At 43.6% G+C, this 25819-nt stretch overlaps 1 long non-coding RNA gene across 1 annotated transcript; it reads right to left on the bottom strand.

Annotated features, from left to right (window-relative positions):
* LOC125619120 lies at positions 1–25819 on the bottom strand. Its single transcript, XR_007350621.1, has 2 exons — positions 7126–25819; positions 1–2045 (listed from the first exon to the last, which is right to left on the bottom strand). It is a non-coding gene; the product is annotated as an uncharacterized LOC125619120 (long non-coding RNA).

The following is a 25819-nucleotide window of genomic DNA, read 5'->3' as shown; positions in this document are numbered from 1 at the left end:
GGTCTACATGTATTTACCGAGAATCTGCTATGTCCAAGGCTTTGTTTTAAAAGTTGGGGATTCAGGAGCAAATGAAGAAAACAAATCCTCTTTCTGGTGGACCTGTCCTCCCGTTATGGGAGTTAGAAAATGGGATGTCTGGCTGTGTGTGGTGAGAGCCGTTAGGGGCCTAGAGAGTGAAGGAACTGGCATTGAGACTGGAGAGAGACATTCTGGGGTGTCCAGGGTTAGGGGTGCAGACCTGAGAGTTGAATAGATACCTATGGGACATGAGAGAATGTGCCCTGAAGTTACCTGGAGAAAGACACCTCTGATTGCCAGAGTGGTCATCCCTCAGATGGGGCAGGTTCTGTCTTCCAACCATGGATCACACAGGACCAGCCCTGTTTCCAGCTGCTGAACCCCTCCCCGTGACTGAACGCCATTCCTAGGTCCACCTGAACCTCCTGATCCTAGGAAGTCTGTTACTCTGGCAGAAGTTTACCTTTCAGAGCAATTTGACCCCAAAGATCAAAGAAAGCAAAACAGAAACAAATAAACAAACGACATATAGCCCTTCTTGAATTTAGGGTCAGTTGACTGAATCTTTTTTTTTTTTTTTCTTCTGCCAATCTCGATCCTTGCAAGATCCTAGAGTCCAAGAGTGGGAAGTGGCCCTGGGGCAAGAGCCCCTCTCCCTCATTGTAGAGATGGGAGAGTTGAGTCCAGGGAGGGTCTTGCGGCGACTCGTTAGCGCTAGTGACGGGATGGCAGAGCCGGGCCCATGCCTAGGTGTCTTACTGGACTTGTGCCCTTTCACCTCCTGCCCACTACCACACCGCACACCACCTTTACCCCACGTCTCTTTCACAGACTTGGAGAATAACAATCATAGCTCATGTTTCCCCAGTGCTTGGATTTCCTCTTGCAATGTTGTTCTGTTCTTCTCTGAGGATGGTTTCTGAGAAGGGGAACTCTCTGTAGGTTTCTTTTTTCTTTTTAACTAAATATTATCTTTTGCTTTATGCCAGGCTCTGTGCTAAAGGCCTCATGCTCAATATTTCATTTAACCCTCACTTACTCCCTTGGTGAGGCATCATTATTATATCATTCTTATTGAAAGACTGGGAGGCTCAAGCTCAGAGAGGTTGAGCAACTCACCCAAAGCCACACATCCTGAGAATGCGGAGGCTGGGCTAAGAAACCAGTTCCTGAAGATTCACCTATTAGACTCATTAGCTCTTCATGCCTAGCATCTGTCACCAATCTAGAATATTCCTTCTAGAGAATCTATCCCTTTAGACTTGTGGAGCCTTTATCTCTTTGACCATCTTGGTTACTTTTCCTCCCCTCCAGTATCACAGCAGGTGGACCGTGCAAGGACCTAACCTGACCTTTCTTTAGGAGGTTCCTGACACATGAGGTGACATGCTTAGCATCACCTGGGCTTGGCTTCCTGGCCATAGGTGATGCAGTAGGCAGCAAGGTCTTGACCCAAAGACTTTGAACTGTGGATTGGCCAGCAGGCCGCAAGGTGTGAACGTTCTGCCCTACAGGAGCCCTGAGCTCTGGCTGGTGTCTGCCTGAACCAATGAGCCTTTTCTCTTGGAGAGCAGTAAGATAGACAGGGCTAAAACTTAGAATCATACTTTTTAAAAAAAATTTTTTATTTTTATTTTTTATGTTTTGGTATTGAGGATTAAACCCAGGGGTGCTTTACCATTGAGCCCCATCCTCAGCTCTTTTTATTTTTTAGTTTGAGATAAGGTCTTCCTGAGTTGCCCAGGCTGGCCTTGAACCTGAAGTCCTCCTGCGTCAGCTGCCCAAGGAGTTGGGATTACAGCATGCACCCCTGCGGCTGGCAGAACAGTGGTCATAATCAGAGGCGCCAGCAACAGCTTTGGACAAAGCTGATGGATAGATGAGGTTATTCTGGTCACCAGGAGTGAAAGTCATGGCAGGGGCTGAATGATACTCCATGGGGTTTGGCTCTGCAGCTCAGATGGTTTCTTATCTTCCTTACTTCTCCATGGAGTCTTAAAAAACTTCAAACCCACTTCTTGAATCTAAAGTATGAAACATGATATGTCAAGAGCTATGTAATGTTTTGAACAACCAATTAAAAAAAAAAAACTTAAAACAGTGAGACTATACCATGAAACGAGAGATTATTAGAATAGGATTGTGGAATGCAACATCCTGCAGCCCAGAAAGAGGAATTTCCCTTGGTGAGGTCTCCTGGAAGTGGAGCCCAACCGGGTGACTGCTTCACCTTCACTCCCAGGGCTGGGCTCTTCCCAGTACACCATAGAACTAGCCCCAGTCTTCATCTGTAACTGGCACTATTTCCTCTGAAATTTCCTTATACTCAACCACATTATTTTTTTTTCTCCTTCCGAGTGTTCATATATTCCAGGTACAGTTCTAATTAAAGTGTTTCACAAACATTATCTGATTTGACCATTATCTTCATTTGAAAAATGGAGAAACAAAGGCTTACAATGTCTCTTGTATATTCATAGAAAGGAAGTATGAATGCAGACCAAGGAGGGCATCCCCATTCTGCTCACTACACTAAGTAGCCCTGCAGTCTAGCCTTGGGGGCGGAAGCCTGCTAGTCCCATTTTATGGATGAGGAAAGCAAGAGGGTTAAGTGGCTTGCCCAGGATCTTACTGCCCGTAATGGATATAGGGCTGGCTATAGAATCTAGGGCTGGCTCCATGGTTGATGCGTATAGCTGGCACCTCATTTGCTATTCTTCTGCACTTGCCACCACTGGGAACCTTCCAATAGTTTTATTCCTTTTCTTTGTATAGGATCACCCTAGAAGACTTAGCATGAATATATAAATTTGGGTGTGTGGGGGGACTGGGCCTCTCTGTGGCATGCCGGCTGTATGTGCATGGTTTTGTGATAGAGCAGCCTTCTGGGACAAGGCATTGAGCAAGAGCCAAATCCTGGATCCTCAGGCGATTGGGGAATCTGGGTCCACAAACAAGAAGCACCTTCTCTAATGTCACACAGAGAGTGCTGACTCTCAGATGACAAGAGCCAACACTCTCTAGAGCCCAAACTAGAACACGGGGCCCTGTTGTTTCCTGTGACACTCCTTCTCTTTCCAAAACTGTGTCCTACTCAAATTGATCCATACAATTCTGTGAAATGCTGTGATGCCCTTCTTATCTTGCTTTATGTGACATGAGGTACTGACTTCTTTTCACTCAAAATCCCAGTACTCCAGAAAGGAAGGACTACATCGGTGGTTTTCACATCGTGCTTCAAAGAATCCTAAAGTTTTGTGATAGGCATTTAGGAGATTTTGAAACTAGTGAAGTCTTTGCCACCAAGAAGTAAGATTCACACTAACAAAAGACTATGTGAATCAGTCACTTACAAAAGATACTTTAAATATTGATTTTCTCCCATTCTGTAGGCTTTCTCTTCACATTATTGATTTGTTTCCTTTGCTAAAAAGAAGCTTTTTAGTTTGAATCCATCACATTTATAAGAAAGACTTCTGCTGCTAAAAAAGATGGAAAAATTTCTTTTTATAAAATGTCATGGGTCATGTAGCCACAAGATGCAGGAGTAGAAAAGCTACTCACAGCTTCAAAGTCAAATTTCCCAGCAAAGTGGAAGAAACCAAATTTTCACTAGGGCTAAGAATGTACTTTGCTAGAAGATGATCCTGCCTTCCCAGCATCCTCACCTCTGTGGGCTGGGATAACAACAGTTTCTGCACCCATGAGCAGTTCTGTTTTGCAGACCAGGTCCTGGAATCCCCAGCTACCCCTGGCAGGATGGTCTGAGCTCATTTGTGTTTCTGTTTAACAATCAGACTAGCCTCTGAGATTCTCTGCATCTCCACCCTGGGTTCTGCAACTCAGAGGTATAGCTGACAATTCTGGGCGAAGGTTTCAAGGGTTTAGTGGGGTGAGTGAAATGGTGGTGTGAAGGATCAGAAATAGCTCCAGCTGCTGATTCCTTCTGTGTGAGGACAAAGCATTAAAAAGTCTGTTCATATATACAGGAGCACACTTGAGGACAGCAAATAGATGCACACTGGGGCCATTCTCTTCTTCTGCTTCCCCAAAGTGGGAAGCACATACACATACAGGTGCACATGCGTGTGCACACACACACACACACACACACTCACAGACTTGGTCCAGTTAAACTGCTGTCTTTACTGAAGCCATTTTCTGTGTCAGGTCAGAGTCTGCTTCTCTGTGTTACCAGTTAGCCTCACCACTTCTCTTACTTGTCTTTCTTCACAGCAGGTATAAATATCCACAGGCTTCTCTTTGCTGCAGCCCAACAGCCAAACTTGACCATCTTGGCCAGCTTAACAACTCTGGATCCCTCTGACAATTCATTTCCTCAACACATCAAGACCAGATGCCACATCTTCAGATACAGAGATCACACAGGGCTGGAGGTACCAGATCCTGCAAGCCCCTCTTTTGACAAGAAGGGGAGGTTGTGGCCCAATCTCTCAGGAGGAGGAAGAGGCAACTCTGCCTTCCAAAAGGGCACCCTGGATTTCTGGGCCGTGTGGGAAGCCTGCCTTATGTCAGGTTCCACAGTTGGCAGCCTCTGGAAACCACCAGCCCCACAGACACATTTTATTTGGCCCAAACACAGTTGTGTGCCACAATATTATTTTGTAGTTAAATTTAGCATTTTAACATTTTAAAATTTCATCCCTGAATAGATGAAATTTCCAATTTCTCTTGAGACATCGCAAGGTTCGGTGACATGGGTCTCTTCTCCTTTGTGCCAGTGATTTCCTAGAGGTGAATTGCCACTGTTCCTTGTAGGTGGAAAACCTGGTTGCTTCATTTCTCTTCCTAGTTGGCCTCTATAGGCATTTGTATTTGCAATCTATGTCTTAAATAAAAAGAATAAAATGCTGTCAGTAGTCCTTGACATGTATTGAATGCTTCACCAACCATGCAGAAGACTGCACATGTGGATGCTATTGCATTCTCACTAAAGCCCTGTGAAATAAATATGTTATTGTTCCCACTTTACAGCTGGCGAAGCAGAGGCTTGGGTGAGTCAAGAGAGTTGCCCTGGGTCCCTCGCCTATGAGGAGGCAGGGCCAGTACTAGAAGTCAGATTCACCCAACTCTGGAAACTCTGCTGACTGTAAGACCTAGGTAGATTCTTTCCTGAACAAGATTCAAAATTTCTCCTGCCTTTGTCCATATTTGGAATTTCTTTTTGTTTCTCGCTGTCAGTTAGTCTTTGCCACCTGTATGCCCATAAGCATTCACCAAACGGGAAAATCGGATCCCCAACAAGATCAGGATTTATGGAATCCTCCTTGCCTTCACATCAGGTCTGCTCCTCTTCCTGGCCTCTCTGCTCCTGCTGCAGCAGCGTTATCCGTATTTCAATCAGCTATGCGGGCACTTCCACGTCATCTCTGACTCTCTTCTTTCCTGCTTATTGTTTCAAACCAATAGTCAACGATGCACTGAGCTCTGTTTATACTTTCTCAACATTCCCGGCTTTGATCTGTGTGTTCTCTTCCCCTCCCACCTCACATTCACTCTGCCAGGTATTGCTGTATTACACTTAGGACACTGGTCAGACACTGGTTAGTCCCTTCCTTGGAGACCATCAAGAAGTTTCTGCTGTCAGATGGAGGGATCCCTTGCTCTTTGCATGTCCTTGAGACCCTCCAGAGCACCTGGAAGCTTCTCCAAGTAGAGGTTTCTATAATTCCTCTGTATTTCTAGCCCTCCAGCTATTCAGAGCTATATTCCCAATATCTCAAAAGCCTTCCATGTCTCAACACTTGACTTTCTTGTTTGAAATGCTTCATTTTACTTCTCAACCTTCCTTGTAGAATTTTCACTCCATCTTTTGGGGTCTAACTCAAATGCCACCTCCAGGAAGCCTTCCTTAAACAAAACCATCCTCTCCCATGCCACCTTCATAATGAAAGGGACTAGCTCCCATTATTGTGGAACACACACGATGTGCCAAGCACTGTGAATACTCACGCATGCATTTTCCCAACTTTTGGCAAATACTAAATGCTTCCTAGGTCACAGGCACTGTCTTCAAACTAGAGATACAGCACTCACTGCCATAATAAAGTATCAGCTAGTGATATGTACAATGATGAAACTGCAGAACAACAGATTCTGATGGGACAATAAATACATGAGAAATGACTGAATCTCATGAGGACCCCTGGCACCAAGGGAAATGTTCAGGCTGAGAAGGCTCCCCCTAGAAGCAAAAGTTTAGTAACAGCCTTTGGCAATTGTGTGGCTCCTCCTGCATCCTGTCTTCTTCTTTGATTGACACTGAAGCTGTTGGCCTTCTTGTCTAGCTCTTTCCAAGGGAAATGCAGCCAGGAGAATGATCTGCTTCTAGAGCCTAAAGATGCAGGGGGTCCCATAGCTGCATACTGAAGGCTTTGTCCTGGAAAGTGACATCCCCACTGTCAAAGAAGAGGCACAACCAGAGCATTGGGCAGCACAGGGCAGAATAGAACAGAACCTGCTGAGGAGAACAAGGGGCCATGTTTCTTCCACAATCTCCATTCCCCCAAGTCTGCTAGCAAGATTGCAAACTTCAGCTGAGAATAGCTCAGGTGAGTTGATTGTTCTTTGGAAATCATAGGCAACCTGTCTCCTGATGGGTGCTCCAATCCCTTAAGTTCCTTTCTGTGGAATATTGTCCCCACTTTCCTAGATGATAGTGCTGACAAAGAAGATTGTGAAGAACATTCACTGAGGCTTGGTGTCAAGTACATTTTGTGTGTGTGTGTGTGTGTGTGTGTGTGTGATTTAATGCTCACAGACAGTCCTTAAGGTTGATTGTATCATTATCCCTATTTCATAGGTGGGGACTCACAGGAATTAAGAAATGTCCACAGTGGTAAGCATGGGAGTGGCAGAATTCAAATAAAATCAGCTGCCAGACTCCAAAGCTCCTGTGTTGATAAATCTCCTATGCCATAAAATTATACCCAGCTCCAAGTCTTTATTAAATGTCACCTATACTCTGACATTTTCCTTGATTACCTTTTCTGTCCCTGTGAGGGCTCACATAACTGACCTGTATAATAGTTGTCATTCATTCATTCAACATTATTACATACTCACCATTTATTACATACTCACCATATTCTTTGGGCACCTCTCTGGGATCTGGGATAAGTAACTCTTCCCTGCCCTCTTGGGAGCTCTCTGTGCAGCTACTGCAGGACAAAATCAAGGCCACTATGTGACCTGTCTGCTGCATTCATATTTATGTCTTCTTGCATCACTTCAAGCGGGGGAGGAAGTCCTGGGTCTTTTCTTATGACCAGACCATCAAAGCCATTATTAACCATTCGGGTCAGGCATATGGAAATTCATCAAGCTGCAAAACAGGCAGGTGGAGAAATAGCAGGAGTTCCTCCAGGCAAAGCAATGCTGGAGGGAGATGGCACCTTTGTAGTTCTTGCTGCTTTCACTGTAAGGAAACTGTTAGAACAGAACTTCTGAATCTTTGAAAGAGAAAATAATGGGTCCGCTTAAGCTGTGCTCTGTGTGACTCCGGTGTTGGGGGATTTTGCTAAGTGTTTATGAGGTCACTTTAAGTAAACCCTATTCTTTTTGTAGAACACTGCCATTGCAGCACCCCCAATACTATACTGCCTGGGACATAGAAGGAGCCAAATTAGGCTGTGCCCTGTCAAATTTCCAGGCTCAATCCAAGGGAGGCTCTCTCCATTCCTGCCCTGCGAAGTGTTTGAATGGTGTGTCCTTAGCCATTCAGGAGACGTTTAAAAAGACATAGGATAAAATTTTTAGATAAAAGAGCCTCAAGAAAAAAGACGCAGTTCTTTTGCCCAGTCCCTACCCAAGAAATATCTGATATGTTCTTAGAAATTTCTTTGAAGGTAATTATTGTTAGGTTTTTAATGAATAAGGTAGATTTTTAAGAATACAGAACATTTATAAAATCTCTCAAGAGCAGCTTGGAGTGCAATCGTAGGGACCTCAAGGGCTTCCTGTAGTTGATTTGTCAACCTGAAATTTGGTATTATAACCAAAGTAATAGATGCAAATGAGATGATTTTAGGTGGTACATAGACAATATTATTTTTAATTTCAATTCATGGGCATTTTAAAATATGTACTAAAATCATAATGAGCATACCTTACACACTGTGATCTTGTGTGCTTGCCTGGGATGAGGTAAACTAAAATATTATGAAAATTGAAGTCATTCTTAAGAGGAAAATTAAGTAATTGATGAATAGTTCAGGGTATTTGTAGAAAACGTGTTCATAAACTACTAACATTTTGGATGTACAGCTCTAGTTAGTGGAATCTCTAAATGGATTCAACAGTCTTATTGCATGACGAAATTGAAGCCCCATGTGGTGAGCCTACCTAAGAGTGCCCAATACACAGGGGCAGATAAGGAAGTCCCCAGGGCACCAGTGTGTTTGAGTGACACCATTAGTCTTCTTGCTTTCTACCTATGCAGTTTTAACCTGGCTGGGGTGAGGGTGGCATAAGGTGAGTCCACCATAGTTCATTTTGGAAACCAAGAAAATGTGCAGTAACTTCACCTAAAGGTTACATAGCTGTCATTTTACAAGGACTCTTATGAGTATTTTCCTTAGAGTCTTCTCACCTCTTATAAACGGAGAAAAAATTTTCAAGATGCTTGCCATTCCTCCTATGTTATTAGAGATCTGCCAGTGTCTAATCTCAGGAAATGACTTGATGCTCTCCTCTGGGGAATTTATTCTGTTTGGCTAGAATCATAAGAGAGAATCAACTTTGTTTGAGATGAGACTTCTTTCCATTTGGGTTGTCATTGTGTTTGCTGGCCTGGCTCCCAACTTGAAAACTAATGATGTATAAATTTAAAGGCTACCTTCAAATCTCACATGGGTCAGCCCACCTGGGGACAACTGTACTTGATGCCAATTGAATCCTTTTAAGAGGAACATGACATAGGGGACTATATCCAGAAAGAGATTGGCAGGAGAGGAAGGGGACTACAGCCTGTGTTAGGAGAGCAACAGGTGAAGAACCTGGTGTTGGCTGGACCACAGACAGAAGACTCCAGGGCCATTTCAAAGTTGCCATTTTCAGGTCTTTGCAGAATTGTTGTAGGGGAGGGCAGAGCAAGGCAGGGCAGGGCAGGTACTCTGTATTGCACGTCTGTGGAGTTCAAGGCTACAGGTGCTACCTGCCACCCCAGGGGTTGGGAACAGTGTGGGCATGTGGGCAGGAGGCAGCAGCTCCAGGAACTTACTGTCATGTGGGTATAAAGGCTAGGGATCTGATTTGTTTTAAGTAAGAAATCTTCTGATTTCTAAACAGTGGCAATAAATTTCAAAAACATTTGACATATTGTATAGCCAAACAAAACGCTGTGGTTTAGAAATAAAATCTGTGGATTAGATCCAGGCTGTGGGCCTTCTTGCAACTCTTGTAACTTCTGCCTTTGTTAGTCATGAGTTATTTTAATGTTTCTGGCTGATGATCCAGCCCATGAGTCCGAGCACAGATTTCCCTTTTGTGTGGGGTAGTTCCTATTGCATGGTCCTGTGCTCAGGGTTCAGGGTGCAAATGGATTTTGGAGAGCATATTTATCACTCTTTAGGAAGAAACAGTATAACGATCAGGACAAGAACTCTAAAGCTCTAAGAACTGGGAAACTCCTTCTGGGGTGAAGGAAAGGTTGGAAAATTCCAGGAAGCACGCAGAGGTGGTTGGTAGCTGGAAATACCACTGATCCAGAGGTAGGAAGTCTGAGTTCTCACACCACCTCTGCAATTCCCTACAACACATACTGTTTTAGGTTTTTTCCCCCTCCACTACAAAATGAGAGAGAGGTTGGGACCAGGTTCTGTGATTTTATGACTGTCACTTCTTTCACCCTCAACCCCACTCCTGCAGGATTCTCAAGTCCCCATCACTGTCCCTTGGTGGAGTGCATGTTCACCAATCCTAAGAACTCACTCCACAGAGTCATTCTGGGTCAAGTTGCCCCCTCCCCATCACCCTAGGTTTTCCTCTGCTTTGAATGCCTTCTACCCATGTCACTTTGTTCATCCACTTTCTGGGAAAGTGTCTGTTCCTAGCAACATGCCACTCCATCAGAGAGCTCACTATAGCTGCAGATTTCATTTATTTGTGTGGTCATTGGATAAATATCTGAGTTAGATTGTCCTGGTAAACTTTTCTAATCTTGGTATTCCATGATTCTGGGGTAACTAGTCAAAGAGGGGCAGCACACAGAGTGGTGTTCTGTGTTTCTCAGGCTTTATTTTGGCCTCTGTACCCAAGAGAGCATACCACACATCCAGCCTGAAACTCCTGGGTTGAGAAACATTTGCATGAAGGTTAAAAGCACAAAACTGGTCTTGACATTTTCTCTTGTCACTTGACTCTTTGGAAAAGTCTCACCTAAGGGAGGACATTCTGCCTTACTTGTCTACCAGTCAGAAAGTTACTTTTTCCCAGAAACCCCTTCAAGGACACTCTCAGAAGAATGTTTGAACAAATGTCTGGGCACCCCATGGCCTATTCAAATTTACACATAACATTAACCATCACACTCTGCTTCTGATGATAAAACCAAGTTTTGATGTGTCTTAGTAATATATATTCTGTATCTTCCTCTTAATACATATGGGAACAATCAGGGCTGCCCCATAGATTCTTGTGAGAAATATTGGACGAAATACAAACATATAATACATGGAAAGCATAAAAATATTTTGAAATCTCAAATCAGAGCATTTTTAGGATATGGATTCTAGTGGGAATTTTTTTTTGTATTTTCTCTCTTTAACAATGAAAATTTACTCTCAAAGGCCTCAGAGAGACATGAGACTAAAGGCTAAATCAACCAGGGGTCTTTTACTCCCAGGGACATTCTTCAATGTCTAGCAACTTTTTCACTTCTCACAATTGGGAGAGAAGAGATGCTACTGACATTTAGTGGGTAGAATCCAGGAAGACTGTTACATATCCTTCATTGCTCAAAGCAGGCCCCAGAACAAAGAATTATCTGGTAGAAATTGTCAATGACAGGTTAAACAGTAACAAATAGTGTGTCATCTTGTGTATCCTAAAGTCCATACACACGCAATCCACTGACAACCAGCACAAAGACAAAGCCATGGCCCGGACTCCCAGCCACAAGCCAATCTGACTCACCCACCAGAGGGAGGCTGACTTACTGGAAGGAGGAAGCCAGCATTTGATCTACGCACAACTTTTCAGGAAGGTAAAGTTCAGGGAAGCTGGGTGTCTCTGATGTCCTATATGGCGTGATCATGAAGCATGACATGCATTTGTGTCCACACCCTCTTCCTGCCCAAGATTTCCAATACCGAGCCATTCCCGTTCCATGGAAACTCTTTAGGAACATGGAGGCCGAGAGGTGGCAGGCAGTGGGGGAGGTGGTGTGAGGCTGGGCATAATGTGGTGCTGCCAACTACACGGGCACCCTGGGATGACTCATGACCCCTCTCTGGCTTTAACAGCTTCATCAGAGGAATGAGAGGGTGGGATCAGATGACCTTGAAAGCATTGCTTCTGTTTGAATAGTGCTGAATCTTGGGAAGATCAGATTGGCACATTCCCCCAGCCACCATGCCAGGAGGATATTGCAGAATGGAGACCAGCAGCTGGAGAATTAGAGAGTGTGACAAAACTACTGGAGATTCTAGTTCCTTCTCCTCCTTCTGTACGACTCTTGGAAAGTTATTTAAGTGCAAATAGTAATATGACTTGCCTCAACAAGCTGATGGCAGATTACATAAGATATTGTTTGAATCGTCTCCAACACAGAGAATGCACTTTACTAAATGGAAGCTGCAGTTCTGATGGGTGGTGGGTGTGGGAGTGGCAAGGTGGGTAGAAACATGATGAGGGAAGAGTCTTTAAGGTAGAAGAATTTTCAGTCCATGAGGGGGAAACCAGGTAAGTGATATAGAGGGGGATGAGGTGCTAAGCCGAAGTATAACCAGAAAGATGAGGCCAGGGTTTGTATTTAGAAAGGAGAAGTGAAGTCCAACGGGGAGACTGAGAAGGCTTTGTGTGGGAAAAGTGAAGTGCAGGACCGGGGTGTTCCAGGAAACGTGGGAAATCACCTCACCTGAGGTGTCTGGGTTCTAAAGAGATTCTTCCTGACTTCTCTTAGCAACAGTTAAACGACACAAGCAAGTGGTCCTCCTTCAACCTAGAGGTCTGAGGAATTGATGGATCCCCAATAATACTTTTTGTTTTGACTGACCCTTCCACCAAAAAGAACTGAAAAGAAAAAAAAAGCCCCCAAATATCACATACATCCTGAGTCCAAAAGGAGTACTTGGTAGCAGTACACAAGTGCACAGATAAGAGAGAGAAATAAAAAAAAAAAAGATGAGAAAAGAGCAGGAAATAGTACTAGGCTTCTTCTAGCCAGGGATTCAAACGGAGAGCTTAAAGAGTCTAGTCCTCTAATTAGCCCTCCATGTGCTTTGTAAGGCTCCCTCACAAGCTGCATGTGCCCAGCTACCTCTGGGGCTCACCGAGGGCAAAACTGCTTTCATAGGAAAAGACCAAGACAGACAGAAGGAAGAAGAGACAAAGGAGGACATGAAGCAGGTCCTACCTATATAGTGAGACAGAGCCGCAGGCCTGCTGTCCCATTCCAGCCTCCTCGTTTAAGTGAGACAGCTAAGGGTAGGACAAAAGTCCTGACCACTCTTGGCATGAGCAGAGGGACCATTGCCGCAGCAGTGCGGTTTATTTTGGTATCTCCTACTTCACAGGTTGGAATGGGCTTCAATAGGAAACCACAGGTAAAGGGATGATTGTAAAATGCAGCCTTCCATATAAAACAGAGACCACTACAGTTGATATTTTTAAAGATGAGGAGGCTGAGATATGAAAGGGAAGGACCTTGTCAGGGTCCTGCAAAGTGGACTGATGGTAGAGTGGGATATTTCTGCCTCCTCAGGCCAGATGGGCATTTGCTTTCAGGGCTGGGGTGCTGGCAGGTCAGGCCACCTGAACAGCACAGGCTCTCTGCTTCAGCCACCATCTTCAGCCTGGGCTGGGGCTGATAAACACAGCCAAAGGCATATCCGGTATGCATTTCAGCAGCCCCTCCTGCTAGGACTCCAAAGCACGCAGGTTTGTTGTGGGAAGCCCTGGGGAGCCCAGAGGAAGAGCTTGGGAGAACATGTGGGAAATGGAGCCAGCCAAGAGAAATGAAAAACACATTAGCTGGTGTGAAGGGAAAAGGATGCTGAGACACAATCCATAGCTTTAAATGTTTCCGTCATCTGCGACAGAAAGGTGAAAGCGACCTTCTGCAGGACCAGCCGGATCCCAAAGCCCAGGCTACCAAGGCTCCGGATTTCTCTGTGAAAACTCTGCACAGATAATGACTGTGATGATGTCACTCCAGTGCAAACGTGCAGAGCTTCCAAAGCTTGGCTTCCAGGTTGGTCTGCGGAAAGGACACCATGGCCTAGTGACAAAGTTTTTGAGGCAGAGTGACTTTCCTGCCAGCTGCCTGTGGTTTGTTGAGCAAAGAAATTGCTTACCCCTGTCTGCCCCGCCCTTGAACTTCTGATTCCCCAGCAAAGCTTCTAGATGAGAAGAGTTACAAAGCCCTTTCTAGGTTTAAAAAATGTGTAGGATGTGGAAGAGAAAGAAAAAAAAAATGCTTATTTATTTATTTATTTATTTTAATTTTTATTTATTTTTTATTTGTTTTTTTTTAGATATACTTGACAGTAGAATTATATATACATGGAGCAAAACTTATTCTAATTAGGATCCCATTCTTTCAGCACAAGAATTTGCCAAGTAGAACTAGCGACCGAGTCCTAGCTGTCATACATCTTTTACATATGTCATAACTTTTAGCCTTTTACAGTTTCCCTTTCGGGAATGTATTATTATTTCTGGTTTAGATATGAGGAATATGAGGCCCAGAGGGATCTGAGACTTATTCAAGGTCATCCAACCAATAGTCACAGAGTTGGAATTGAAAGTCATGTTTATTGGCCTTCAAAGACCATGGTTGAATTAGTAGTAATCAGCATGTTTGGCTCTTGAAAATGATGTCATTGAACCCATACTCCCTGTTTCATGTCCTCGTGAGCCTGTCTCATGTCCCAGCTCTGGGTCTTTGAGAGGAAAGAACTCCAACTTTGGAAATGGAACATAAAAAAATGGGTGCTGGAGCTGGCTCCTACCATCTCAAAGAGCCGATTGTGCACACCTCTCTTCTGAACTCCATGTTCGTTGATGGAACACTGGTACTTTGAAATTGACCACCCTGTGAATACTGACATCATAAAAATAGGCAAATGCTGCAAATTGGGGGACTCACCTATGGCCAGCTCGGCAGCACCCCAGTGGACTGTATCTCATCTTCCTCATTAGCTAAGGGAATTAAGCAGTGACACCCAAGTGCACCCCGTCTCCCTGACCCAAGTTGGACCAGTGAGGTGTCCAACTATGCTGAGAGAGATGGGGAGGCTGGGGATCCTTCTTAGCCAGGGAAAACGTCCTGTGACTTCTGCAAGTTTTCCATGTGATTCTCAGGCCCACCGTGGTTTGAGAACTGTTGGTCTAAACTGCAAAGAGGGCATAGGAAACCTTACCTTGACCTTCCTTGTAGGATGATGAAAGGAGGCATAAACAGGCAAATAGAATTAGATTATTTAAGGCAGATGCCACATTGGGATGTCTGAGGCCCCTTCCTTTCCTGTGAGGTGGGGAAGATTCCTCCCTTACCTGGTGGTTGCTGAGGAGGTGGTTCTGGGGTAATGGTTTTGTAAGGGGCGAAACTGGACAACGCGTAGCATTGCGATGACAAAATAGGAGAAGGATGCTCCTTGGCTGGATGTTCCTTGCAGGGCTGGGGAACACCCTCCTTTCACTTTCTGCTCCCACATCCTATTTTAGAACCTGGCGAGTTGTGGCCTAGGGATTAAATGACCAATGGAGCCAACAAACCTGTGTCACTGCCCTGACTCCAGAGTGTCCCGGCACCTCTGCTCTTGTAGCAGCTGCTCTGCCTCTCCCAGTGCCGACCCCTGGCCCCTAGCCAGGCTGAAGAGATGCTGGAGTCCCGATCTCCTTCCCAATTGGCTTCTCAAAACCTGGCTTAGCATTTGATATAGTGGTTGTCCCTCCTCAAGAGGCTACTTGGCTTTAATTATAAATAATTTCTCCCCTGTGTCTAAAGTCTGAACAACCCAGATGAGTCGGTGATGAATCCGTACAAGCACAGGTAAAAATCCTCAAGCCCCTGGGGTTGGGGCTAAAGTCCCTGGGGGTACTTACCATCATCTTGCCAGCTGATGCTGCCTCTGTGGCTCTTGCTTCCTCATCGGCTGTTTCCCAGTGGGGAACCATTGGTATTTTGTGTGGGATAATTCTTTATTGTCCTGGACATTGCAGGAAGTTCAGCATTCCTGGTCCTCAGCCACAAATGCCAATAGAACCCACTTTGTCACTGTGACAACCCTAAGCATCCCCACATATTTCTAAGTGGCCCTGTGGGCAAGATTCTGCTCTGGGACTGTGTTCTGAAGCCCTCAGTTTTCTCAGGTGGCAAAAGGACTAACAAGGCTCCCCAGAAATGGAGGGACCCCCTGCATCCTCAAGAATAACCTTAGGCTGGAAAAGGAGGCTAAGAAGGCCTCTGTCCTGCTCCAACCAAAGTTTCATTTAGATTTATCTAATTAATAGCAATTCACAAAATAACTTGTCTGGAGAAAACCTCCTGTGGCTAAAAAAGAAGTGTGAAAACCACTGCACTGGATCAAGGGTTGCTAAAAGACAGCCCCAAAGCCCAACGCACTCTGCAGATATGTTTTGTTTGGCATGGGATTTTGAGATAGTTGGAGCTAACATTTTAAAATCTGGATTTTAGGCTTTTGGAAAACACACACACACACACACACACACACACACACGAAAGAGGACAGAAAGATCTGGCGACATGAAGCCCAGATTTCTACAAGGAAGCAGTGGGCCTTGGCTGACCAAGGCTGCCTGCATAGGAGAGACCTGCCTGGTCCTTTCTTCCTTTTCCTTGGCTGGCCCTGTAGGCACCTGACTGTGTGGTGCTTGGATTAGTTTGGCAGTTCTCAATCCAGAGTACCTGGGGGAGCTTTTAAAATTCCAGTGTTGGGTCCCTAAGTCAGACTAATGTTCACCGGCTGTGAAGGTGGGGCCTGGGTCATCTGACTTTAAAACCCCTCTCAGGTGATTTTACTGTGCGGGGAGAAATGGAACCCAACAGACTTCAGATGATTTCCAGTTTGGAAACCTGCCCCCCAAAGCCCAAAGTCATAGAGGACTTCCTGCTCTCTGCCCTCATGCCCCCGAGGAGCCTCGGCCTCCTTCTCTTCTCCTGATGTTGCCCAGACTCATCCCCATCACTTCTCTCACGGGTCAGCGAGTGCTTAGCAGAACGCCCCCCTGGCCCACCACAGGCTAAGTGCTTCCTATGGCTCAGTGTTCTGTTCTCGCCAAGGCTGCAGAGGGCCTCAGACATACTCACAGGAAAACCACACTAGCCTCAGTCACAGGATTATACCTAGGCTGCTGCCTAGCAAGCACTCCATCTGGAGTGAAACTTCCAGTACCCTCTTATCTGGGGCTTCATTTGCGTAAGTGCCCAAAAGCAACCTTGAAGCAGAGTTCTCAGCCTCAGCACTTTTGACACCTGGGGCTGGCTCGTTTTTTGGTTTGAGGCTGTCTTATGCATTGAAGGATGTTTTAATGTAGTGTTGGCCTCTATGTCCCCAACAGGAAAAGTCATGCCCACTGAATGAAACTGCTCTAAAATAATTTGAAGTCTTACATTCTCTTAAGGCTTGGATGAAATGTGCTAATATTCCAGTTCTTATGCCACCAATTTACCTTGTATCTCCTGGGATCTCTGTTTCTCTTTATGGCCCTCCCTGAATATTTGGAGGATTAGCTGCAGGACCTCCTACAGATCTCAAAATCTGTGGATGCTCAAATTTCTTATAAAAACTGGCATCATATTTGAATATAACTACTCATACTGTCCTATATACCTTAAATCTTCTCTAGACTACTTATAGTACATAATATGTGTAAATGCCATGTCAGTAGTTGTTTCCTACTCTATTGCTTAGGGAATAGTGAATGACATGATAAAAGTCTCTACATGTTTAGTACAGATGCAATTTTTTTTCTGAATCATTTTGTTTTGGGGTTGATTAAATGCACAGATGTGGAGCTGGCAGATACGGAGGGTTGACTGTAGAATATATAGATTTCTCTGATCCCATCCACTTCCAACATTCATTATAATACCAATTATGCCATATCCATTCACCCAATTGTTAAAAATCTAGAAGTGGTTTGATTTCTTTGGTTCTCTCAATTTAGATATTCAAGTGATCAGCACATCTTACAGACTCAACCTCCTAAATATATCTCAAACTCCTTTACTTCTTCCCCCTCCATTTATGCAAAATTGGTCTTTTTCCTTCTTTAGTCTGAACTGTTTCAATAGCCTCATTCTCTCTTTTATAATCCAAACTCCTTACTGGGTCTTAAAGACACCACATAAACCAGATCATGTCACTAACCTTCAAAGACTTCCCATTCTTAGAATAAAGCCCAAAGTTCATAATCAGGCCCAAAGGTTGATATGGCCCCAGACAACTCTTCTAACTACTCCCCATATTCCTTTTTCTTTATTTTATTCCAGTAAGATTGGCTGCCTTGACTTTACATATACTACTTTTCTGCCTCAGGGCCTTTACATATCCCATTCTTGCAGCCTGCAATGTTTTTTTTTTTAACACCCTGGTTTCAACAGCTGATTTCTTCTTGAGATTTAGATTTCATCTTAAATTCCACTTCCCCTTCTCCCACAACTTATTCAATATCCATTACTTTACATTATTTATACCTTTCAAACAACCATTACAAACAGTAATTATCTTACTTATTTGTTTCTTTGTTATCCTGTATCATTCCCCACAGTACTTGTGAGGTCAGATAACTCATCTTTCATATTCATTACTGTATCCCAGGACTCAGAGCTTGGCACATAGCATGAGCATAATAAATCTCTCTTGAAGGAATCAATGAATAGATAGCAATAAGCTTCAGGTCCCAGACTCCTCAAAGTGCTCACAGCAAATGATGATGGACGGTCTTCCCATTTTGACATTTTAAGATGCCATGGGCTCTGCATCAGTGAAATGTCAATTTACAGTGGGCCGCTGGGAATTCCATGAGTCACTTAGGGGGTTATTACGATCTTGGTGCCTCTGTGACCATAATAGGGCTTCTTTGGTGGAATGGGACTGATTTCTTTAAAGTCAGAGCTAGAAGGGAACTTAGAGGCAATCGAAGCACAGTCTCTTAAGATGTGAGCAAAACATCGCTTACCAGTTGGCACCAAATCACATTCAAAGTTAAAGAAGATGGGACCACTCATGCCTAGAGGGTTGGAACATCTTAGGCCATTGGTAGAAATATTGCCATTCCCATGGCCAGCTGTGAGTGCCCTGGTGTGTAGGCAGAAGATCTGCCCTTGGCCTGGACTATATTATAACTTTCCACTAGAAAGGAAGAGATCAAACCTTCTGATTTTTATCATCAGCACCAACGTTGGCAGAAAAAATGGTCTCAAAGCACTGTAATACCTTTTCATATCTGATATGAAAGGGGAATTGGGTTATTTAGGAAAATTTTATACCATCTTAACTTGAAATAGATACAGATTATTGCTAAGCTTTCATTTTCCATCAAAATAGTATAGAGGAAAGAGCCCATGAAATCGACTTGTCAAATACCATTAGAAGAGAGAAAAGACTAAAAGGGAAAAAAGAGGCACAGACTGTAAGGAAAAAAAAAAAGGACAAGTTGAAGGATGAACTGTTACAGGAGACTAATTTTAGCCCTCAGGGTTCAAGGAAGAGAGGAGCAGTCGGGAAGGAGCGAGGTCCTCCAGGGCTGGCGCTCTCTGCCAGGATTTTGGCAAGTGACATCACGCAAATGTATTCCCCTCTGTCCTCTGTAAAATGAGAAAGAGAGAATAAGTGATCTCAAAGTAATTTCTAGAGTCCTATTTGTCACTTTTTGATTCAAGATCACCACAGCCAGTTGGAACTGAGGACATGCTCTAACATCCTTTCCTCTGTGTGCCAACTTATTTAACATCAGTCTGTGGCCTTCGAAGGTGATGGACCAGAGTGACAGACTGAGCTAATGAGCAGTAAGAGGAGCAGATATTCCCCTTTGCTTAGGTAACCAGCTGGGCAATATGAAGTTCCTGAGGACCACTGAACACCACTCCACTTTTTCTGCCACAGCCTAAATTTCAAAAGAAGTTGGATAAAAACCAAGAATAAAAACCCTTATGTTTGTATGCATGCTTTTTGAGGATTATAAAATGCTTTCACGTACTTCATTTCATGTAAGTCTCATGACAAACCTGAGAGGTATTATTCTTCTCAAATTACCAGCAAGGAAACTAAGAGTTCAGAGTCTAAGTGATTTGCTCAAGGTCATTTGCTGTGCGGGGTAGCTGCCATTGCTCCCAGGCTCACTTCCTCTTGCTTCCCCTGCTCTGCTCGCAACTCCAGGGAGCTGTGTGCGCCAGGCTCCTTACCCTGTTAAGCTGAGGCAGGTTTAGCTATGGGACTTGATGATAGAAGATTGGAGGAGAGGAGGGGAGATGCCATGTGTTTCTCCTCTCTCTGCCTCCAGTGGCATCTCCAGCAGTGGCCTCTTGTGCTGGGCACCTCCAGCTCCTGCCAAGTGACTTGGCTTCCAGGATATGGTAACATCACCTTCTCCTGTGTCCCTCCAAGGTCAGCAGCAGTAACATCTTCCTGCTATTGCTAATCTCTATGGTGCCCCATCCCCTGTGCATTCAATTCCTTATGCACAGTATCCCCTTAACAATGGGGGTCTATGTTGAAGACCTCCAATGGATACATAAAACCATTGGCAGTTCTGAACACTCTAGATAACCAAGACAGCTACTAAGTGACTGATGGGGTGTCATACAGTGTGGATATGCTGGACAAAGGGATGAATCATGGCTCCAGGGGGGATGGAGAAGAACAGAGAACGATTTAATCATGCTACTTAGAAAGGTGCACAATTTTAACAATATAAATTATTTATTTCTGGAATTTTCCATTGAATACATTTGGACCATGTTTGATAGCAAGTAACTAAAACCAAAGAAAGTGGAATTGTGGATAAAGGGAGAATTATATTAGTTTCTTATGTTGAAAGACCTATAATGTTTCCTGTTGTCCTGGTTGGACCCAGACTAAATCACCTGGCTGGGGAATCACTACTATGAGGTTCATAAGGATGGCAGAAACAGACTAAGACTGCTCACCAGATAGGGGTATGCTCCTGTATTTTACTATTAAACTGTGAGAGCACCTTTGTCTGGATCTGAGCTCATATATCTTTGGATCTTGAAGCTCCAGCACAGTGTCTGGCATTTAGCAGGCACCCATAAATATTTGCTGACCTAATATATTTGTTTGGCAAAACAAACCCAGTCAGAGTGACTGCTTAGTTTATCTCTGTATCTGTAAGTATCTATTAGATTTTAGACATAGAAATACAGGTCCTTCGAGTTCATTAAATATTCCAGTAAATCCTTTTGCCATTTTCTACAGAGCCACAAAGGAAAGCCAAGTCATTAGCAATTTCTATAGAATCATTCTGGCTTTGACCTGTGGTCGTTATTTTAGATACATGTAGTTATTTTATATGGGGAGATTTTAATTGGTTGAAACTTGGGCAGAAGTACAATTGCATGAAAAAAGGAAGAAGGTAGAGGGTCTGGTGTTGTGGCTCAGTGGTAAAGCACTTGCCTGGCACATGTGAGGCACTGGATTTGATCCTCAGCACCAAACAAACAAACAATAAATAAATAAATAAAATAAAGATATATATTTGGAAGAGGGTGAGGCATGAAAGACATAGGAAAACATGGAAAGAAGCAATCTTCAAAATTATTTCAGTTTCCATATCTTACACAAGAAGAGTGTAAGACTTGGGCAGTGGTGAGGCGTAGGAGACCTGGTTTTTGGCCTCTGTTCTGCTATTGACCTGTGTGGCATTGGGTAAGTCTGTTGTCTCCTGCTCTGTTTCCTCATAGGTAAAATGAGAAGATAAGATGAAATGATCTCTTTCTAAAATATCCAATAGCTCATCAGCATCTAGAGAATCAAGCCTAATTTTATTTTTACATTAAATAAGACCTCACCTAATCTGGCCCTGCTTACCTTCCCTGCCTCACCTCTCGGGCCAGCCTTCTGTGCCACCTTCTTAGCCAGCTGCCTACAGATCTTGGCCTTGGAAATCCTATTCTGTTTCCTGTCTCTGCTCTCTTCCCCCCACTTTGTGGTTCTGCTTAGTTTCTCTCCTGTCTGCATTGGTCTCAGATCCCCCTTCCTGTTGGGATAAAAATAATAAAATGGTGGAATGAGAAGGACATCATTACCCTAGCTAGGTACATGTGTGACTACACATATGGTGCGACTCTACATTGTGTACAACCAGAGTAATGAAAATTTGTGCTCTATTTGTGTACAATGAATCAAAATGCATTCTGCTGTCATATATACTTAGTTAGAACAAATACATTTTAAAAAATAATAAAATCCCTTTGTCATTGAAGGACAATGAAGAGGGCTGGTAAAGAGAGTAGATTTTGGAGTCAGAATATAAGCCCTGGAACAGTAATAAATTAGATGGTGATAGGCAACAAATTACTTATTGGCTATACTTTGGTTCCTTCATCTGCAAATGTTGATAATGCCTACGTTAAATTCCTTAGATTGAAATACTTAGAATAATTCCTATTTCCCTAGTTGGACATAGACTGAATTACTTGGCTAGGGAATAACTATTTTAAGAACCATAAATGTAGTAGTAATGGACAGCTACATTATCCTACTGTGGCGTGTGCCTGTGTGAGTGTGTGAGACACATATTTTCCTATTAAACAGCGAGAGTCTTTCCACTATGATCTAAGCTCATGTATTTTTGGATCTCTGGGTTCTAGCATAATGACTGACATGGCAGGCACTAGTAAATATTTGTTGATATTTAATCCTGGGAGGGATTAAATTAGATAATACATGCTGTGCCTAGAACAGTACATGACACAGAGATTCTTGGTGATGCAACGATTGTGAGCATTAACCATGATCTGTGTTCCACAAGGCTTTGCACTTTATTATTAAAGCAGTTATTGTATTGTCTAATCATTTCATTTTATTAAACTATAAACCCTTCCAAGACAGGGCACTATTATGGACTGGATTTTATTCCTGAAAAATTAATCTTCTGAAGCCCTCGCTCTCAGTACCTCAGAACGTGAACGTATGTAGAGACAGGGCATTTAAAGAGGTGATGAAATTAAAATGAAGCTGTTATGGTTCTTCTTAATCTAATCTGACTGGTGACCTTTTAAGAAGAGATTAGAGCCTTCAGAGAGATACTAGAGATGTGCAAGAGGCAGCAAGATGGCAGTCATCTGTAAGTCACGGAGGGAGGCTCAGAGGGTATCAACGCTCCAGACATTTTGGGCTTGGATTTTCAGTGTTCAGGTGGTGAGAAAATATCCATTTCTGTTGTTTAAGCTGTCCAGTCTGTGGCATTCTGAAATGGTAGCCCTGGCAAACCAATTCAGGGTCTATGCTTTTGTTAGTCCATTCAACAGCTACCTGACGGAGTATTTATTATACCTTAACTCGTATAATAGGGTAGAGAGTCCCGAGAAAGCAAAGTAAGAAAAGGGGATTCTACTCTCAGGACGTCTAGTGAGAGAGAAGGACACCCAGAAGATGACACAGCCAAGGAGGTCAGAGCCAGGAAGGAGGGGCCTGTGCTCCATGGGTGCACACAGCAGGGAGGGGTGGCGTTGATATAAAAGGGTGTCCAGGTGGACATATTGTTTTATCCCCAGCACTATCACAGTGCTGTGCTCTGAGCCAATACTCTGTGGGTATTGGCAACTTCTTTTTCTTTCTTTCTTTTTATTATTTTAATTTGTTATATTGGCTGGTTCCTGTGGAAGGCTACCATCTCTCCACTGTCCGTGAGGAATAAGGTGACATCTTAGCACTCAAGGTGAGAGAGGCCAGGGGCAGACCCTGCCGAGCGTTGGCTGTGAACAGGGCCTGAGGAAGCCAGGCCAGTAGGATGACTGAAGAAAGAGGGAGGAAGAGGAAGTGGGTTCTCGCCTCAGCCTTGCCACAGCTGTTGGTGATCTGGTACCACACCCTTCCCTTGTCTGGACCTCCATTTCCTCAGCTTTAAAAAAGAAGAGGTTGAAATAGTTTGTCTCTTAGGTTCCTTTTAGCTCTGTGCATCCTTTTCTGACATCTAGTTCATAAAAGAAGTGCTGAAGGGAGTAAAGAGTAAAGAGGGAAGAAAGAGATAGAAAGAGGAATGTCGGCAGGCCAGAGTGGAGAAGAAGAAAGTCTGAGCTCATGAACTTGATGGCAGGTGGGACCCCACCCGTGGCTTTAGACACTTCCCTCAGTTTCCCCTTTGCAGTGATTCACCTGCAGCCTCATGAATTCAGCTGTCTAAATCCTGCAACTCCAGGTGATACAAACTTGGGCAAGTTATTCAATCTCTATGACACAGTTTGACCACCTGCATAATGGGTGTGATAATATCTATATCACAGGGACATTGTGTGGATTCAGTGATGCATGCAGTCAGCGCCTGTGAAAATTCTCACATAGAACCTGGTACATACAGTTTTGCTAGGGTTATTGCCAGCATCAGTGAAATGGAGAAATTGAATAAACTGACCTCCAAGACTTCTTCCAGTTGTTGTCTTTGTTTCTTGATGGATTATGGTCTCCTTATAGCCCATGGCTGTCTCTGAATCTCAGCATGAAAATGAGATTTTTTATATGGGTCCTCTGTGTGGGCAGGGTGCCTGGGAAAGGATTTTGGAAGCTAGTGGGTATGATCCCAGGCCTCTCTTTCTCTTATAGTTCCTCTTGAGACGGTACTTAGCTATGTTATAGAAAAGTTATTTTTTCCAATGCATGGAGATCATTCAAAGGATGGAAAGACCCCAGGGAGCTCATAGAGAAGCATTACTACAGAGGGATGGGCTGCATTTGAAAATGTGGAAAAGGGCTGAGGCAATTCACATTGTCCAAAGTTCTCAGGGGAGGATTAAGATCTAAGTATAGAATACACAGAAAATGGGGAGACAGCTGGACCAGGAAAGTGGCTTAGGACTGTGCTTGGAGTCTGAGACTCAAGGTGGGGGAGTCAGAACTCCATTCTGCACTGAGAGTTTCTGAACGGGAGAGTAGTCAGATTGCTGTTTCACTTTAAATCAAAAAGGACAGTCATGCTGGGGACAACCAAACTAAAGATGAGTGATGAAGTGAGAGCTTATGGAAGTAATATAGGAATGACTCTCACGATCATCAAACTTCTCATTTAGATAGATTCATACTTCACAGTTCACTACGTGCCCCCACTCAATTCACACAAATGATTAAAAAACTGCCCTACTCAACAGCAGCTCCCATTACCACCTGCAATCCAGCTACTGTTTTCTATGGGTCGTATTAGAGTTCATTTACAATGTGGTAGGTGCAGTTTGCTGAATTGACTTCATGGCCCACTGATGAGCCATGACCTTTCCCTTCATGTGGAAAATAATGATCCTGAGCAATGGTTTCCAGACTCTGCTGTGGGCCCCTGAGGGAGCATAAGAGACCACTTACTAAGATAAAGGGAAAAGTAAAAGAACAACTATTTATGTTTTTCTTTCATTCTGGTAAAATGTTTATTTTTTGTGTATGTTTTTAAAAATAGGCAGTATATTATTATAGTAGTCTGTGTAGATGCTGGGCATAATACATACATATATATATAAGAGATTTGCTAACAACTTTTTACTGATAGGGGTGCATCTTCAGAAAAGTTCTGAGACTAGGATATAGGGTCATCCACCTAAATGAGTTTAATACTGGGACTATCAACTGCAATGTTTCTTTAATGGATTTCTCTAAAATATTATAATTTGATTCTCTCTTTTAACTTGCTCATCTAAACTCTGAAGTGCATCGTGCAGCAAGGGTTGCAGTCCATCTGCATAGAAATTACCCCAGCCTGACCTGTGAAAAGCTGCTGGTTCCTCCAGTGTGGGCACCATCCTTGTTTGCTATGGGACTCCCCCACCCCCACCCCGCACTGCCCCCAGGCAAGACAATGTCCCTGTTTGAGACTCAGTTTCTTTCTTAAAATGAGATAATTGTCTTTGTATTTCTTTCAGTTCACTGGGATTTTATAAATATTGAGTATTTAGAAACTCTTCAGTCTTCTGTCCCCAAGAGTTAAGTAATTTCAACAGAAAACACTCTGGGGTTAAGAATAATCTGGACCTGCCTTCACCCCCACCCCCCATCAGCTCTACTCACTCATGAACATCTTTATTGGTTTACCTTTCCATCAGGAAGTTTTAGAAACACAACCCCCAACTAACCACAAACTTTTGACTTAATAAGAAGGTCAATCGCCGTTGTAAGAGGCTGCAGAAAAAAACAACACTAAAGATGGGTCTGTTGACATTTCCTGGAAAGTAGCTTAACATCTTTTACCCAATTGTTCACAGCTAGGAACAGTTACCTGAGGATATTAACTGTCAGGTCCTATTAGGATGGTTTAGCCAGAGGGTAGATCAATTAGAAAAAAAATCAAGTTATCAGTATCCGTAATAGCAAATACTTAATTTTGACATGTTGGTGAACTATTTGGCAGCATTGAACATAGCATTTTAAAA

The sequence above is a fragment of the Marmota marmota genome, unplaced genomic scaffold (genome assembly GCF_001458135.2).
Source record: "Marmota marmota marmota unplaced genomic scaffold, marMar, whole genome shotgun sequence".
Taxonomy (NCBI): domain Eukaryota; kingdom Metazoa; phylum Chordata; class Mammalia; order Rodentia; family Sciuridae; genus Marmota; species Marmota marmota.
Note: the sequence above shows the minus strand (reverse complement) of the source record. Positions and strands in the feature narration are given on the sequence as shown.